We start from the raw sequence: 14,839 nt of genomic DNA, 5'->3' as shown, positions 1-14,839 counted from the left end.
GAAATTTTGCACATATAGTTAGTACTATAGAGGACTGGATCTAGCCAACTTTTAGTAAGGTCGGTTAATAAATAAGGGTTCTATGGCCAAATTTGGGAAAATCGGGCTATACATATATAAGGGAGCTATATCTAAATCTGAACCGATTTCGATGATTTTTTGCACATATAGTTAGTGCTATAGAGGACTACATTTAGCCAAATTTGGGTAAGATCGGTTGATAAATAAGGGCTTTATGGCCAAATTTAGAAAAATCGGGCGGTACATATATATGGGAGCTATAGCTAAATCTGAACCGATTTCGATGATTTTTTGCATATATAGTTAGTGCTATAGAAGATTATATTTAGCCTACTTTGAGTAAAATCGGTTGATAAATAAAGGTTTTGTGGCCAAATTTGGGAAAATCGGGCGATACATATATATGAGAGCTATATCTAAATCTGAACCGATTTGGATGAAATTTTGCAGACTTGAAGGGCGATGGAAAAGATTACCTTTTGCCAAATTTGGTGACGATCTGACGAAAACACGCGCAACGTGACCCCATTTGTCGAAATCGGGCGATACATATATATGGGAGCTATATCTAAATTTGACAAGATTTCTTCCAAATTCAACAGCGTTCGTCCCTGTGCCAAAAAAACTCCCTGTACCAAATTGCATCAAAATCGGTTAATAATTGCGACCGGAATCCTGTGAACAACAAATACATGGACAGACGGACGGACGGACGGACGGACACCAAGCGCTAGATCGACTCAGGAGGTGATTCTGGGTCGATCGGTATATATTTTGTGGGGTCTAAAATCAATATTTCTGGTAGCACATTTTTTGGCCAATCAAATTTATTATACCCTGACCACTATGTGGTTTAGGGTATAATTAATTGATACTATTAATCTTTTAATCAAATTAGAATCATTTAGTCAATTAAGTCAATGATTGAAATTTTTAAATTTTCAATTAAAAAATTAAATGATACAATTAACTTTTTAATCAAACTCGGAATAATAACACAGTTAAAAAATTATGGATATATTTTTTAAATTCTTAATTACAATTTTTTTGAAATTATAAATTTTTAAATCAAACTAAAAAGGATTAAAAATAGTTATAGAAAGTGGTTGAAATATAGTATAGTGAACACAAATAGTTGCGTTTTTAATTAAAACATCAATTGAATTTTGCAATCAACATCAATTAAAAATTTAATTCTATCTATTAAGAAATTAATTGAAATTTGCTAATAAAATCAGTTAATTTTTAATCAAGTATTTTTTTGATGCTCAATTAAAACTGTAATTGATACTATCATTTTCGTGGTTGAAGACATTTCAATTAAAAAATTAATTGGACAAACATACACATCATTTTTATTTATATAAAGAAGAGATTTGTGTATAATTTCACTCCTTGTTAGTCCATTTAAATAACTCATATTAGAGAATTTTCAACTAAAATATAATAATTTCTATGAACTAAAATTGGTTCTTTCAGGGTTTAGTTTTTTTGAATGATTGATGAACAGATGCACGGAAGTTAAATGTGGATAGACCCGTTGCAAACGTAAACCCAGTCTGATTTTTTTAATTTCGAAAACTTGGGCTTTCGTTCGTGGAAGTTAGTTTTGTTTATGCACATTCTGCTAGGGAGATCTGTAAATCCATCGTTCACCATCAATGACGATACATTAATTTAATTGCATATTCTGGGAAAAAAATTGAAAAGTTAAATTGCCTTCAAAACTGATGTTTGATTATGTTTGCAATTTCACTATTTACCACTCCATTTGGGTGTGACGGAAATGGAAGTTTTTCCTGATGTTCTTTGTGGCCATAACGACGTTAATGCAACTCAAACTTTAGTTAACCATTATGCACCAAACCCATAAAATGAATTATTTCCGTTTTCTTTTTTGTTTCTTCTAGGAAACCAGTGAAAGGTGTGAGTTAGGGTTTCACTTAATATCCTTCGAAAGGATAAGCCAAGCAGAAGAATATACACTTGCACAAATGTTGTTTTCATTTGACGTGACATATTTGTAGTCCAATTAAATGTTGACGGTATTCCTTTATGTGAACCGTTTAAACGAAAGACATTCGCCGATAACACCGAGTATACCACTAAAATTAAGTCCACACGGACGAAAAGGACTGTTTTTCATATGTTTAGGTGCAAAAATTATATGTTTGGAACTCAAATTTTTACCACATTATTTTTAAGTGAATGCATATAATGTTCATAAACTAGTATAACGTGTTTGGGACATAGAATGATTAAAAATTATACACACCCAGAGAAGGAATATGATCACCTCAACTATGTTTCGAGAGCAAAATGTTGTTTTTGGACGGAGAACATGTAACATGTTATTTTCTCAAAAAGCATATGTCTGCCTTCGGCAATCATGTATATGTTTGCCGAGAAAACAACATTTTTGCAACAAAAATGTTCCAGGGTCACCGTCCAAAAATAATATTTTTCCCTCGAAACATGGTTGAGGTGATCATATTCCTTCTCTGCGTGCAGTTACAAAAAATCATTTTCAGTGAGTACATTAGTCCACCGGATGACACTTTTTTATTTTATGGAACATTTCACACTTCTGATGCATTATTAAACAAGTGAGTAAACTATAAAATTGGGAGAGGCTGACAATATCATAAATAAACCAACCCTACTGAATTAGTAAACATAAGCATTTATTTATTTATTTGTATATTTCTACACAGCAAGACAATTTTTTATAATTATAGTGCAGATATCAGTAGTGCATTTATGGAGTATTATTAAATATGTTTGGAAGATAATCCGTATTCCAATATTTGCAAACATTGATGGGAGTAATAATCTTGCAAATGTTGTGATACACACATATGTACAAACAGAGGCTACACTTGATTTTACACCTCCAGAGGTAGTATGTCACTAAAGCTGAGTCGATTATCAAAAAAAGAGGAAATCGCTCAATTAATGTGAGCCATATTTGTGAAAATCGGGCAATGTAAGTGCTACACCAAAAAATCGCTTCTGTAACATATAGTCACTTGCAGCATACTCTCACGATCTCTCTTTCTAACCACATATATATTTATAGGTAATTTCTAAATGAACATATTTTATAAATGTTATGTCCCAAATATATTAACATATATTTCGCAACATGTTATGCTAGTTTATGAACATTATATGCTTGTCATTACAACTAATGTGCTAAAAATTTTAGTTTCAAACATATAATTTTTGCACCCAAACATATGAAAAACAGTCTTTTTCGTCTGTGTATCGTATATGTATGTCTGAATAAGGTCGGCTAATAAATTTAAATATTAAATTTGAGTATTGTGGACAAATTTGGGAAAATCGGACGATACATACGACTATATGGTATATCAGAGAGCTATATCTAAATCTGAACCAATTTGGACGATATTTTGGAGGTTTGGTTGGGCGACACATACATATGGGAGTTATATCTAAATCTGAACCGATTTTTGTACACTGAAGGGTGCACGCAGAGAAGGAATATGATCACCTCAAACATGTTTCAAGAGTAAAATGTTATTTTTGTATGGTGACCATGTAACATGTTTGTCACTAAAATGTTATTTTCTCGTTAAATATAACCTGCTTGCCGAAATCAGATACATGATTTCCGAGAAAATAACATGGTTGCGAAAACCATGTTACATGGTCCCCACCCAAAAATAACATTTTGCTCTTAAAACATGTTTGAGGTGATCATATTCCTTCTCTGGGTGTGGTGAATTAGATTACTTTGTGCCAAATAATGATGATCGGTTAGAAAAGAAGCGCAATTTGTCGAAAACCGGTGCTACACCCCCAGAGAAGGAATATGATCACCTCAAATATGTTTCAAGAGCACCATGTTACTTTTTCACGGCGACCATGTGACATTTTGGTGGCAAAAATATTCTTCTCTCGTCACACGCAACATGCTTTCCGAAATCAGATATATGATTTCCGAGAAAATAACATGGTTTCGACAAACATGTTACATGTTTTCCGTGAAAAAGTAACATTATGCTCTTGAAACGCTGATCATCCTTTTCTGCGTGCATTTATATGCCATATATAAATCGATTTTTGCAGCTTTAGTTCTACTATAGAAGATTATATTGAATCAATATTGAGTAAGATCTGTTCACAAAAAAGTGTATTATGTGTAAATTTGTGAGCTACAGTTATGTGAAAAATAATAGGGACAGTACCTATGCACATTATTAAGCGAACAAAAAATCGAAAATTCATTCTAGTTTAAACGATGAAGATGTGAAATCGGACTGAATGGAGGTCTTACCACATGGACCGAGGAAAACTAAATCCGACACACGTTTTTGTGGGTCTAAAATACCAGCATATTTACAGTTTTAGGGATATCGGATAAAAACTACGGTTTCTAGAAACCCACATGCACAGAAAAAAACATTTGGACATGGTTGGCGCTACCATTTAATGCTTATCCAGGGCATGTAATTGTCGCGAAACCCATGTATTTTGTCTCTGTAAAAATAATTTTCGAGCAGAGAAAAATGAATGCTGGATATAAGCATTTAAATAATTCTCAAATGCCGCAAAAATGTTCTATTATTTAAATGATGGAATTTGGGACACATTAAATGGACATGTCTAGAACCATTACATGGCCATAAAGACCATATATATTGTTTTCGTGGCCATTTATTTTGTTCACTTTTTTGCAGCGAAAAGAATTTTATAAAAGTATTGAGCAGGTACACGATTTTCATTTTGCGCGTTTGTGTTGATTTTTATATGGAATGGACAAAAAATATGGAATTACTGTGTTTCGTGTTAATTTATTTATTCAGAAGTGGCACGTGGTTTTCTGTGAACACAAAAAAGGAAAGTGTAATTCAAAAAAAATTTACCTGGTTTTTGTTCTGCATTCCGCTATATGGTGTAATTTATTTGTATTCGCAGTTATATGATGTCTGCGTTTGTACATTTAATAGACACGAAGTAAATATGGAATGGTTACTTATTGTTGAAATTGAACCAAAATAGAATGTGTAACAATATGTGATGTTTGCTTGTACAACATTATAAATACAAAAAAAAAAAACAATGAATTAGTTTATAAATAAATTAAGTTAATTTTGTATGTTCTTTTCTCAAGTGGCGTCCTGTTTTTGACGACGAAAAACGTTTTTTCATAAAGATCAAAACATTTTAGGTTGTGACCATGTTCTTTTAACTGGAAGAAAAACATTTTTGACGAATACCATAACATTTTAGATCGTGACCATTGTCTTTTGATTCAAACTAAATTCTTTTTATCAATATAATAACATTTTTGGTGAGGACAATTTTATTTTTCTTAGAACCATGTTCACTGAGAAAAAATGGTTGCAGGTGAAAATGTTACATGGTCGCCGCAAAAATAGCTCCAATCATATTATATTGTTCTTCGAATACGATTGTGACAATCGTGTTTCTTCTCTGCGTGCAAGGAGTTAAATCGATAGATGGGTCTTATGGCGGCTATGCCAAATATATGGACGGACACACACAATATTCTAGACCCCAGACGGACATGTCAAAAATCGATATTTCGATGTGTTACAAACAGAATGACAAACTTATTTTCTTCGGCAAAAGGCAACCTTGTATTTTGCAAAATATCAGTGTAATCAGCTAATTTCATTACTTTGATCCTTGTTTAATATTTTTTTATACCTTGCTCCACACTATGGAACAGGGTATTATAAGTTAGTGCATATGTTTGCAACACCCAGAAGGAGACGAGATAGACACATGGTGTCTTTGGCAAAAATGCTCAGGGTGGGCTCTTGAGTCGATATAGCGATGTCCGTCTGTCCGTCTGCCCGTCTGTCCTTCTGTCCGTGAACACATTTTTGTAATCAAAGTCTAGGTCGCAGTTTTAGTCCAATCGACTTCAAATTTGGCACAAGTATGTGTTTTGGCTCAGAATAGATCCCTATTGATTTTGAAAGAAATCGGTTCAGATTTAGATATAGCTCCCATATATATTTCGCCCGATATTGACTTATATGGCCCCAGAAGCCAGAGTTTTAACCTAATTTGCTTAAAATTGTGCACAAGAAGAACAATTAGTACTGTTGTCAAGTGTGCCAAATTTTATTGAAATCGGTTCAGATTTAGATATAGCTCCCATATATATTTTTCGCCCGATTTACACTCATTTGATCATAGAGGCCAATTTTTTGCTCCGATTTAGTTGAAATTTTGCACAGGGATTAGAATTAGCATTGTTGCTATGCGTGCCAAATTTGGTTGAAATCGGTTCAGATTTAGATATAGCTCCCATATATATGTTTTCTGATTTCCACAAAAATGGTCAAAATACCAACATTTTCCTTGTAAAATCGCCACTGCTTAGTCGAAAAGTTGTAAAAATGGCTCTAATTTTCCCAAACTTCCAATACATATATATCGAGCGATAAATCATAAATAAAATTTTGCGAAGTTTCCTTAAAATTGCTTCAGATTTAAACGTTTCCCATATTTTTTTACTAACATTGTGTTCCACCCTAGTGCATTAGCCGACTAAAATTTTGAGTCTATAGATTTTGTAGAAGTCTATCAAATTCTGTCCAGATCGACAGATATTTAAATGTATGTATTTGGGACAAACCTTTACATATAGCCCCAAACACATTTGACGGATGTGATATGGTATCGACAATTTAGATCTACAAAGTGGTGCAGGGTATAATATAGTCGGCCCCGCCCGACTTTCCTTACTTGTTTTTTATAACAATGACAATTTACGGACTCTAAATCCACCTCAAATGTGTATAGTTGATGCATAAACGTCAACATTAAAATCAGTTCTTTTCTATTTAGATGCGATAAATGGATCTTTTTACGCATAAATTGATACCTCTCTTTGCAGTAGGTGTAATTCTATGTTTTCTACCAAGCATTAGCGTAGCTAGGCAATTTCCCTAGGGGGCTATAGCCCCCCTAGTTATATGTAATAGACTGAAGTTATAGGTCCAATTAATGTTTTATTTTATAAAAATGAATAAAAATTCAGACATCAAAATAACTTATAATAAAGGAACTAAAAGTAGTTCCACACTTTTTCCCATCAAAAAATTGGGAGTTGTTCCAAAGGCACAACTTTAAAAACTCATCCAAAAATGTCCTCGCAAAGAAGTTAGTTATATTAACTACACAGGAAATTTTTTTAATTAAATTTCTATAACTCGTTTTTTCATATTTGTATGGGTATTTTTTCAAATACGTTAAAAAATAGTTAGAATTAATAAAATGGTACAAATTATTCAAATTTTGTGGAAAAATAATATTCCATTCTAGAAATGTCGATAATTTTTTAAAATATTCGAAGGCAAAAGTTTCAGACAATCGTAAGAATGCATTATAAATCATAAAAAATTATACAAATTATTTATTTGGGAAAATATCACAAAGCTTTTTAATTCACATTCAAATCACTGAATTCGGATCACACCTTAAGAAGTGATGCAAATTCAATGCAACGGCTGTTGAAATGGTGGACATCCGTCCTATGTCAAGTTTGTATTACATTATTCGCTTCTCCGCCAATTTTACACCACTTCCGGGCCCAAAAAGAATATTTTCACTACTTTTTTGCCTACACTTTTTTGCAGTATTATTAAGATATTCATTTATGAAAGAATAGTTTTAATATCAATTACTATTTATACCCTTCACCACTACTGTGGTACAGGGTATAATAAGTTTGTGCATTTGTATGTAACGCAAAGAAGGAAAAGTCTGAGACCAATTGTTTAGTATACCGATCGTCTTAGAATTAAATTCTGAGTCGATTTAGCTATGTCCGTCTGTCTGTTCATGTATTTTTGTGCGCAAAGTACAGGTCGCAGTTTAAGTCCGATGGTCCTCAAATTTGACATAGGGTCGTTTTTTGGGACAAAGACAATCGCTATTATTTTTGGAAAAAATCGGTTCAGATTTAGATATAGCTGCCATATCTATTTATCCCCGATCTGGTCATAATTTGCGTGTTTATCAACCGATGTTCTTCAAATTCTGTACATCCGAATTTTTTAAGAGTCTCGAAAAACCTGCCAAATATCAGCCGAATCGGTTCAGAGTTAGATATAGCTCCCATATATATGTCTTTCGTCCGATTTAGACTCATATGACCACAGAGACGAAAGTTTACTACCGGTTTTTGTGAAATTTTGCATAAAGAGTAGAATTGACATTCTACCAATGCTTGGTAAATTTGATTGAAATCGGTTCATCGATTTGCACTTATATGGCCTCAAAAGCCACAGTTTTTATACCCTTCACCACTACTGTGGTACAGGGTATAATAAGTTTGTGCATTTGTATGTAACGCTAAGAAGGAAAAGTCTGAGACCCACCGTTTAGTATGCCGATCGTCTTAGAATTAAATTCTGAGTCGATGTCCGTCTGTCTGTCTGTCTGTCCGTCTGTCTGTCTGTTGATGTATTTTTGTGTGCAAAGTACAGCTCGCAGTTTTAGTCCGCTTGTCCTAAAATTTGGTATAGGGTCCTGTTTCGGCTCAAAGACGATCCCTATTGACTTTGGAAAAAATCGGTTCAGATTTAGATATAGCTGCCATATATATTTTTCACCGATCTGGTCATAATTGGCGTGTATATCAACCGATCTTCCTCAAATTCCGTACATCCGAATATTTTATGAGTCTCGAAAAACTTGCAAAATATCAGCCAAATCGGTTCAGATTTAGATATAGCTCCCATATATAGCTTTCGCCCGATTTACACTCATTTGCCCACAGAGGCCAATTTTTTGCTCCGATTTAGTTGAAATTTTGCACAGGGAGTAGAATTAGCATTGTAGCTATGCGTGTCAAATTTGGTTGAAATCGGTTCAGATTTAGATATAGCTCCCATATATAGCTTTCGCCCGATTTACACTCAAATGACCACAGAGGCCAATTTTTAACTCCGATTTAGTTGAAATTTTGCATAAGGAGTATAATTAGCATTGTAGCTATGTGTGTCAAATTTGGTTGAAATCGGTTCAGATTTAGATATAGCTCCCATATATAGCTTTCGCCCGATTTACACTCAAATGACCACAGAGGGCAATTTTTTGCTCCGATTTAGTTGAAATTTTGCACAGGGAGTATAATTAGCATTGTAGCTATGCGTGTCAAATTTGGTTGAAATCGGTTCAGATTTAGATATAACTCCCATATATATGTTTTTCTGATTTCGACAAAAATGGTCAAAATACCAACATTTTCCTTGTAAAATCGCCACTGCTTAGTCGAAAAGTTGTAAAAATGACTCTAATTTTCCTAAACTTCTAATGCATATATATCGAGCGATAAATCATAAATAAAGTTTTGCGAAGTTTTCTTAAAATTGCTCCAGATTTAAATGTTTCCCATATTTTTTTACTAACATTGTGTTCCACCCTAGTGCATTAGCCGACTTAAATTTTGAGTCTATAGATTTTGTAGAAGTCTATCAAATTCTGTCCAGATCGAGTGATATTTAAATGTATGTATTTGGGACCAACCATTATATATAGCCCCAACACATTTGACGGATGTGATATGGTATCGAAAATTTAGATCTACAAAGTGGTGCAGGGTATAATATAGTCGGCCCCGCCCGACTTTAGACTTTCCTTACTTGTTTTTCGTGATTTAGTTCATATTTTGCACAAGGAGTACGTTTAATAGTATCGGTAAGTGAAATTTTGCAGAGATAGCAGGATTTTTTAGTCTAAATATGCATGTCAAATTTAGTCAAAATCGGTTCAGATTATATATAGCCCCCATATATATGTACACCAGAGTTGGGAAAATATGGTAGACTATTTCATATTTGAGACCCATTTTCAATGGGATTTTCCTCCAATTGACTGGATAGTTTCCACGGAGAATATAGTTAATATGATATTTAACTGTGTCAAGTTTGATCTAATTTGGTTCAGATTTAGATAAAGCCTCCATATATTCGTTCTTACGGTTTATACAAATATGGCCAAATTCCCACACTTACACAAAATTCTGTGATGATTTCCCCATATCTTAGTCATATCCTACACACTGTAATGCCAGACTTTCTACAGAACGGTTGAGTTTTAAATACGGCTCCAAGTCGCCCGACTTGACCAAATAATATATCACAACCCACACTTGACCACATATCTTGCCAAGATCTAACCAATATCCTTGTAAAATCGTCACTGCTGAGTAGCAAAAATTGTAACTGTTACTCAAATTGTCCTATATCTCGAATACATACACTGAAAAAAATATTGTCGTAAGGCCAAAGATTTCATGTCCTTAAATTACGAATGCAAATTTTACTTAGAATAGAAGACGCATTTCTCTAATATAAAGTTTATTTCCTTGTCCAAAAGTCTATAAACTTTTCAATGAAGTCGTATTGTCCTTATAATTAAGTGATTTGCCTTAAAAATGGGCATCATAACATGAAAGAAAAATTTGTTGGGGTAAGGTCAACTTGACTTTAATAATTCAGAAAAAATCTTTAAAATTAATGAAATTGTCTTTAAATTTGTTGTCTTTTTGCATCTTGACTACAAAGCGAAAAATCGTTCAAAAATAGGACATATTTTTCAGCACATTATTTTAAAGACGTTTCTTACTTGAAACATAACAAAAATTCTACTGGAAGTCGAGTCTGAATTTGGGAAATAAAGTTGTCGTTAAAACCTTTTAAGGGACTTTGATGCCTTATGAAGAAACAAGTAAGGAAAGTCTAAAGTCGGGCGGGGCCGACTATATTATACCCTGCACCACTTTGTAGATCTAAATTTTCGATACCATATCACATCCGTCAAATGTGTTTGGGGCTATATAAAGGGTGATACGGTCAAAATTTGGTCAAGGGAAAACGCGTGTAAATCGGTGAAATCGTTTATTTAAAAAAATCAAATTAAATTTCTTTTTCAAGTTCAATTAGTATAAAATTCAGGAAAAATATTCAGTTAGGCTTTCGCTTTTCCAAATCCGAATTGCCGGGCCTCACGCTTGACACCTGCCATCAGATTTTGTACAGCCACCTTGTCCACCTTCTTCGCCGCAGAAAGCCAGTTTGCCTTGAACTGCTGCTCGTCATTAGCAGTTTTTTTGGTCTTCTTTAAGTTCCGCTTGACAATAGCCCAGTATTTCTCAATTGGGCGGAGCTCTGGCGTGTTGGGAGGGTTCTTGTCCTTGGGAACCACCTGCACGTTGTTGGCGGTGTACCATTCCATGGCCTTTTTACCGTAATGGCAAGATGCCAAATCCGGCCAAAACAGTACGGAACAACCGTTTTCTTCAGGAAAGGCAGCAGACGTTTATTCAAACACTCTTTCACGTAAATTTCTTGGTTGACAGTCCCGGAAGCTATGAAAATGCTGCTTTTCAAGCCACAGGTGCAGATGGCTTGCCAAACCAAATATTTCTTTTCGAACTTTGACAGTTTTATGTGCTTGAAAATATCTGCTACCTTTCCCCTTCCTTTTGCCGTATAAAACTCCTGTCCCGGAAGCTGCTTGTAGTCGGCTTTGACGTAGGTTTCGTCGTCCATTACCACGCAGTCAAACTACGTCAGCATCGTCGTGTACAGCCTCCGGGATCGCGCGTTGGCCGTTGTATTTTGTTTATCATCGCGATTTGGAGTCACTACCTTCTTGTAAGTCGATAGTCCGGCTCGTTTTTTGGCTCGATGGACGGTTGTAGACGATACACCCAGCTTATTTGCGGCATCTCGGAGAGAGAGGTTAGGGTTTCGCTTGAAACTACCGGCAACTCTCTTTGTCGTCTCAGCGGCTTCCGGTTTTCGATTTCCCCCCGATCCAGACTTTCTGGCTGTCGACAAACGTTCCCCAAACACTTTAATTACATTTGTAACGGTTGATTTGACAACTTTTAGCGATTTTCCCAGCTTTGCGTGAAGAAGGTCGGATTTTCGCGATGCGCGAGCAAAATTTTGATACGCTGCTCTTCTTGCTTGGACGGCATTTTGACAACTGAAGAGTGAATTCCAAAATCAAAATAGGAGCAAATGAGGGGTGTTCAGGTTTTTTAAATGCAAAATTGAAAGAAATACGTCAAGTTTATATTGACCAAATTTTGACCGTATCACCCTTTAAAGGTTTGTCCCGATACATACATTTAAATATCACTCGATTTCGACAGAATTTGATAGACTTTTACAAAATCTATAGACACAAAATTTAAGTTGGCTAATGCACTAGGGTTGAACACAATTTTACACAAAGTAAGTAAAGTCTAAAGTCGGGCGGAGCCGACTATATTATACCCTTCACCACTATGTAGACAAAATTTGTGTTACCATCTCAACTACTTCAAATTTGCTGGAAGCTATAACTTATAAAGGTTTGCATTTCCAGATACAAATACTTTTAATGGAGACAATTTTTTGTACTTTTGCAAAAACTCTAGATATACAATTTAAATCGGCTTACGCCCTGTGATGAAACACAATTTTAGTAAAAAACGAGCAAGGAAAGTCTAAAGTCGGGCGGGGCCGACTATTTTATACCCTTCACCACTTTGTAAGTCCACATTTTCGATACCATATCAAATACGTCCAATGTGTTGGATGCTATATGAATCCATACACATATATTCTGTATATATGAGCAGATCTGCGATACTTATAGATTTTACATTTAAGTCGGTTAATGCGCTGAGGTGGAACACAATGTTAGTAAAAAAAATATAGGAAACATTTAAATATGAACCAATTTTGAGGCAACTTCGCAAAAGTGTATTTATGATTTATCGATAGATGTGTAATAGAGTAGTAGGAAAATTTGAGTCATTTTGATAAGTTTTCGACTTAGCAGTGGCGATTTGATAAGGAAAATGTAGGTATTTCGGCCAGTTTTGCCTAAATAGGAAAAACATATATATGGAATCTATATCGAAATCTGAACCGATTGCAATCAAATTTCACATGCATAGTTACTATGTTGAATCTACTCCCTGTGCAAAATTTCACGTAAATCGGATAAAAACTTTGACCTCTGTGGTCATATGACGGAAAATCGGGCGAAAGATATATATGGGAGCTATATCAAAATCTGAACCGATTTCAACCAAAATAAACACGCATATGCAGAACCTTAATTCTACTGCCTGTGCAAAGTTTCAAGTTCAATTCTACTTCCTCTGCAAAATTTCACGTAAATCAGAGTAGCACTTTTGCCTCTGTGGGCATATTAGTCCAAATCGGGCGAATGATATATATGGGAGCTATATCTAAATCTGAACCGACTTCAACTAAATTTTGCACAATTAACGATACTATAAAACGTACTCCTTGTGCAAAATTTCAAGCAACTCCAGGCAAAACTCTGGCTTTTGAAGCCATATAAATCCAAATCGGACGAAAGATATATATGGGAGTTATATTTAAATCGGAGCCGATTTTAACCAAATTAAGCACTCTTAACGATACTATTAAACGTACTTGTCGTGCAAAATTTGAAGCAAATCAGGGCAAAACTCTGGCTTTTGGGGCCATATAAGTCCAAATCGGTCGAAAGATATATATGGGAGCTATATCTAAATCTGAACCGATTTAGCTGATATTTGGCAGTTTTGACAGGACAGACAAAACATTCAGATGTACAAAATTTGAAGAACGTCGGTTGAGGACGATCGGACATAAACTGCGACCTGTACCTTGCGCACAAAAATACATGAACAGACAGACAGACGGACGGACAGGCAGACAGACAGACAGACGGACATCGCTAAACCGACTCAGAATTTAATTCTAAGACGATCGGTACACTAAACGATGGGTCTCAGACGTTTCCTTCTTGGCGTTACATACAAATGCACAAACTTATTATACCCTGTATCACAGTAGTGGTGAAGGGTATAAATATGGGAAACATTTAAATCTGAAGCAATTTTAAGGAAACTTCGCAAAAGTTTATTTATGATTTATCGCTCGATATATATGTATTAGAAGTTTAGGAAAATTAGTGTCATTTTTACAACTTTTCGACTATGCAGTGGCTATTTTACAAGGAAAATGTTGGTATTTTTACCATTTTTGTCGAAATCAGAAAAACATATATATGGGAGCTATATCTAAATCTGAGCCGATTTCATCCAAATTTGGCACGCATAGCTACAATGCTAATTCTACTCTCTGTGCAAAATTTCAAATAAATCGGAGCAAAAAATTAGCCTCTGTGGTCATATGAGTGTAAATCGGGCGAAAGCTATATATGGGAGCTATATCTAAATATGAATCAATTTTAATAAAATTTGGCACACTTGACTACACTACTAATTGTACTCCTAGTGCAAAATTTCAACCAAATTCGGTCAAAAATCTGGCTTCTGGGGCCATATAAGCCCATATCGGGCGAAAGATATATATGGGAGCTATATCTAAATCTGAACCGATTTCAATCAAATTTTGCACACTTAACTATACGACTAAGTGTTATGTTATACAAAATTTCAAGCAAATCGGTATAAAACTCTGGCTGCTGGGTCCATATTAGTGTATATCGGGCGAAAGATATATATGGGAGCTATATCTAAATCTGAACCGATTTCTTCCAAAATCTTCTTCTATTCTGACCCAAATTAGGAATATGTGCCAAATTTGAAGGCGATTGGACCTAAATTGCGACCTAGACTTTGATCACAAAAATGTGTTCACAGACAGACGGACGGACGGACGGACGGACAGACGGACATGGTTATATCGACTCAGGGACCCACCCTGAGCATTATTGCCAAAGACACCATGTGTCTATCTCGTCTCCTTCTGGGTGTTAAAACATATGC

The sequence above is a fragment of the Haematobia irritans genome, chromosome 5, assembly GCF_050003625.1.
Source record: "Haematobia irritans isolate KBUSLIRL chromosome 5, ASM5000362v1, whole genome shotgun sequence".
NCBI classification, from domain to species: Eukaryota; Metazoa; Arthropoda; class Insecta; order Diptera; family Muscidae; genus Haematobia; species Haematobia irritans.
Note: the sequence above shows the minus strand (reverse complement) of the source record.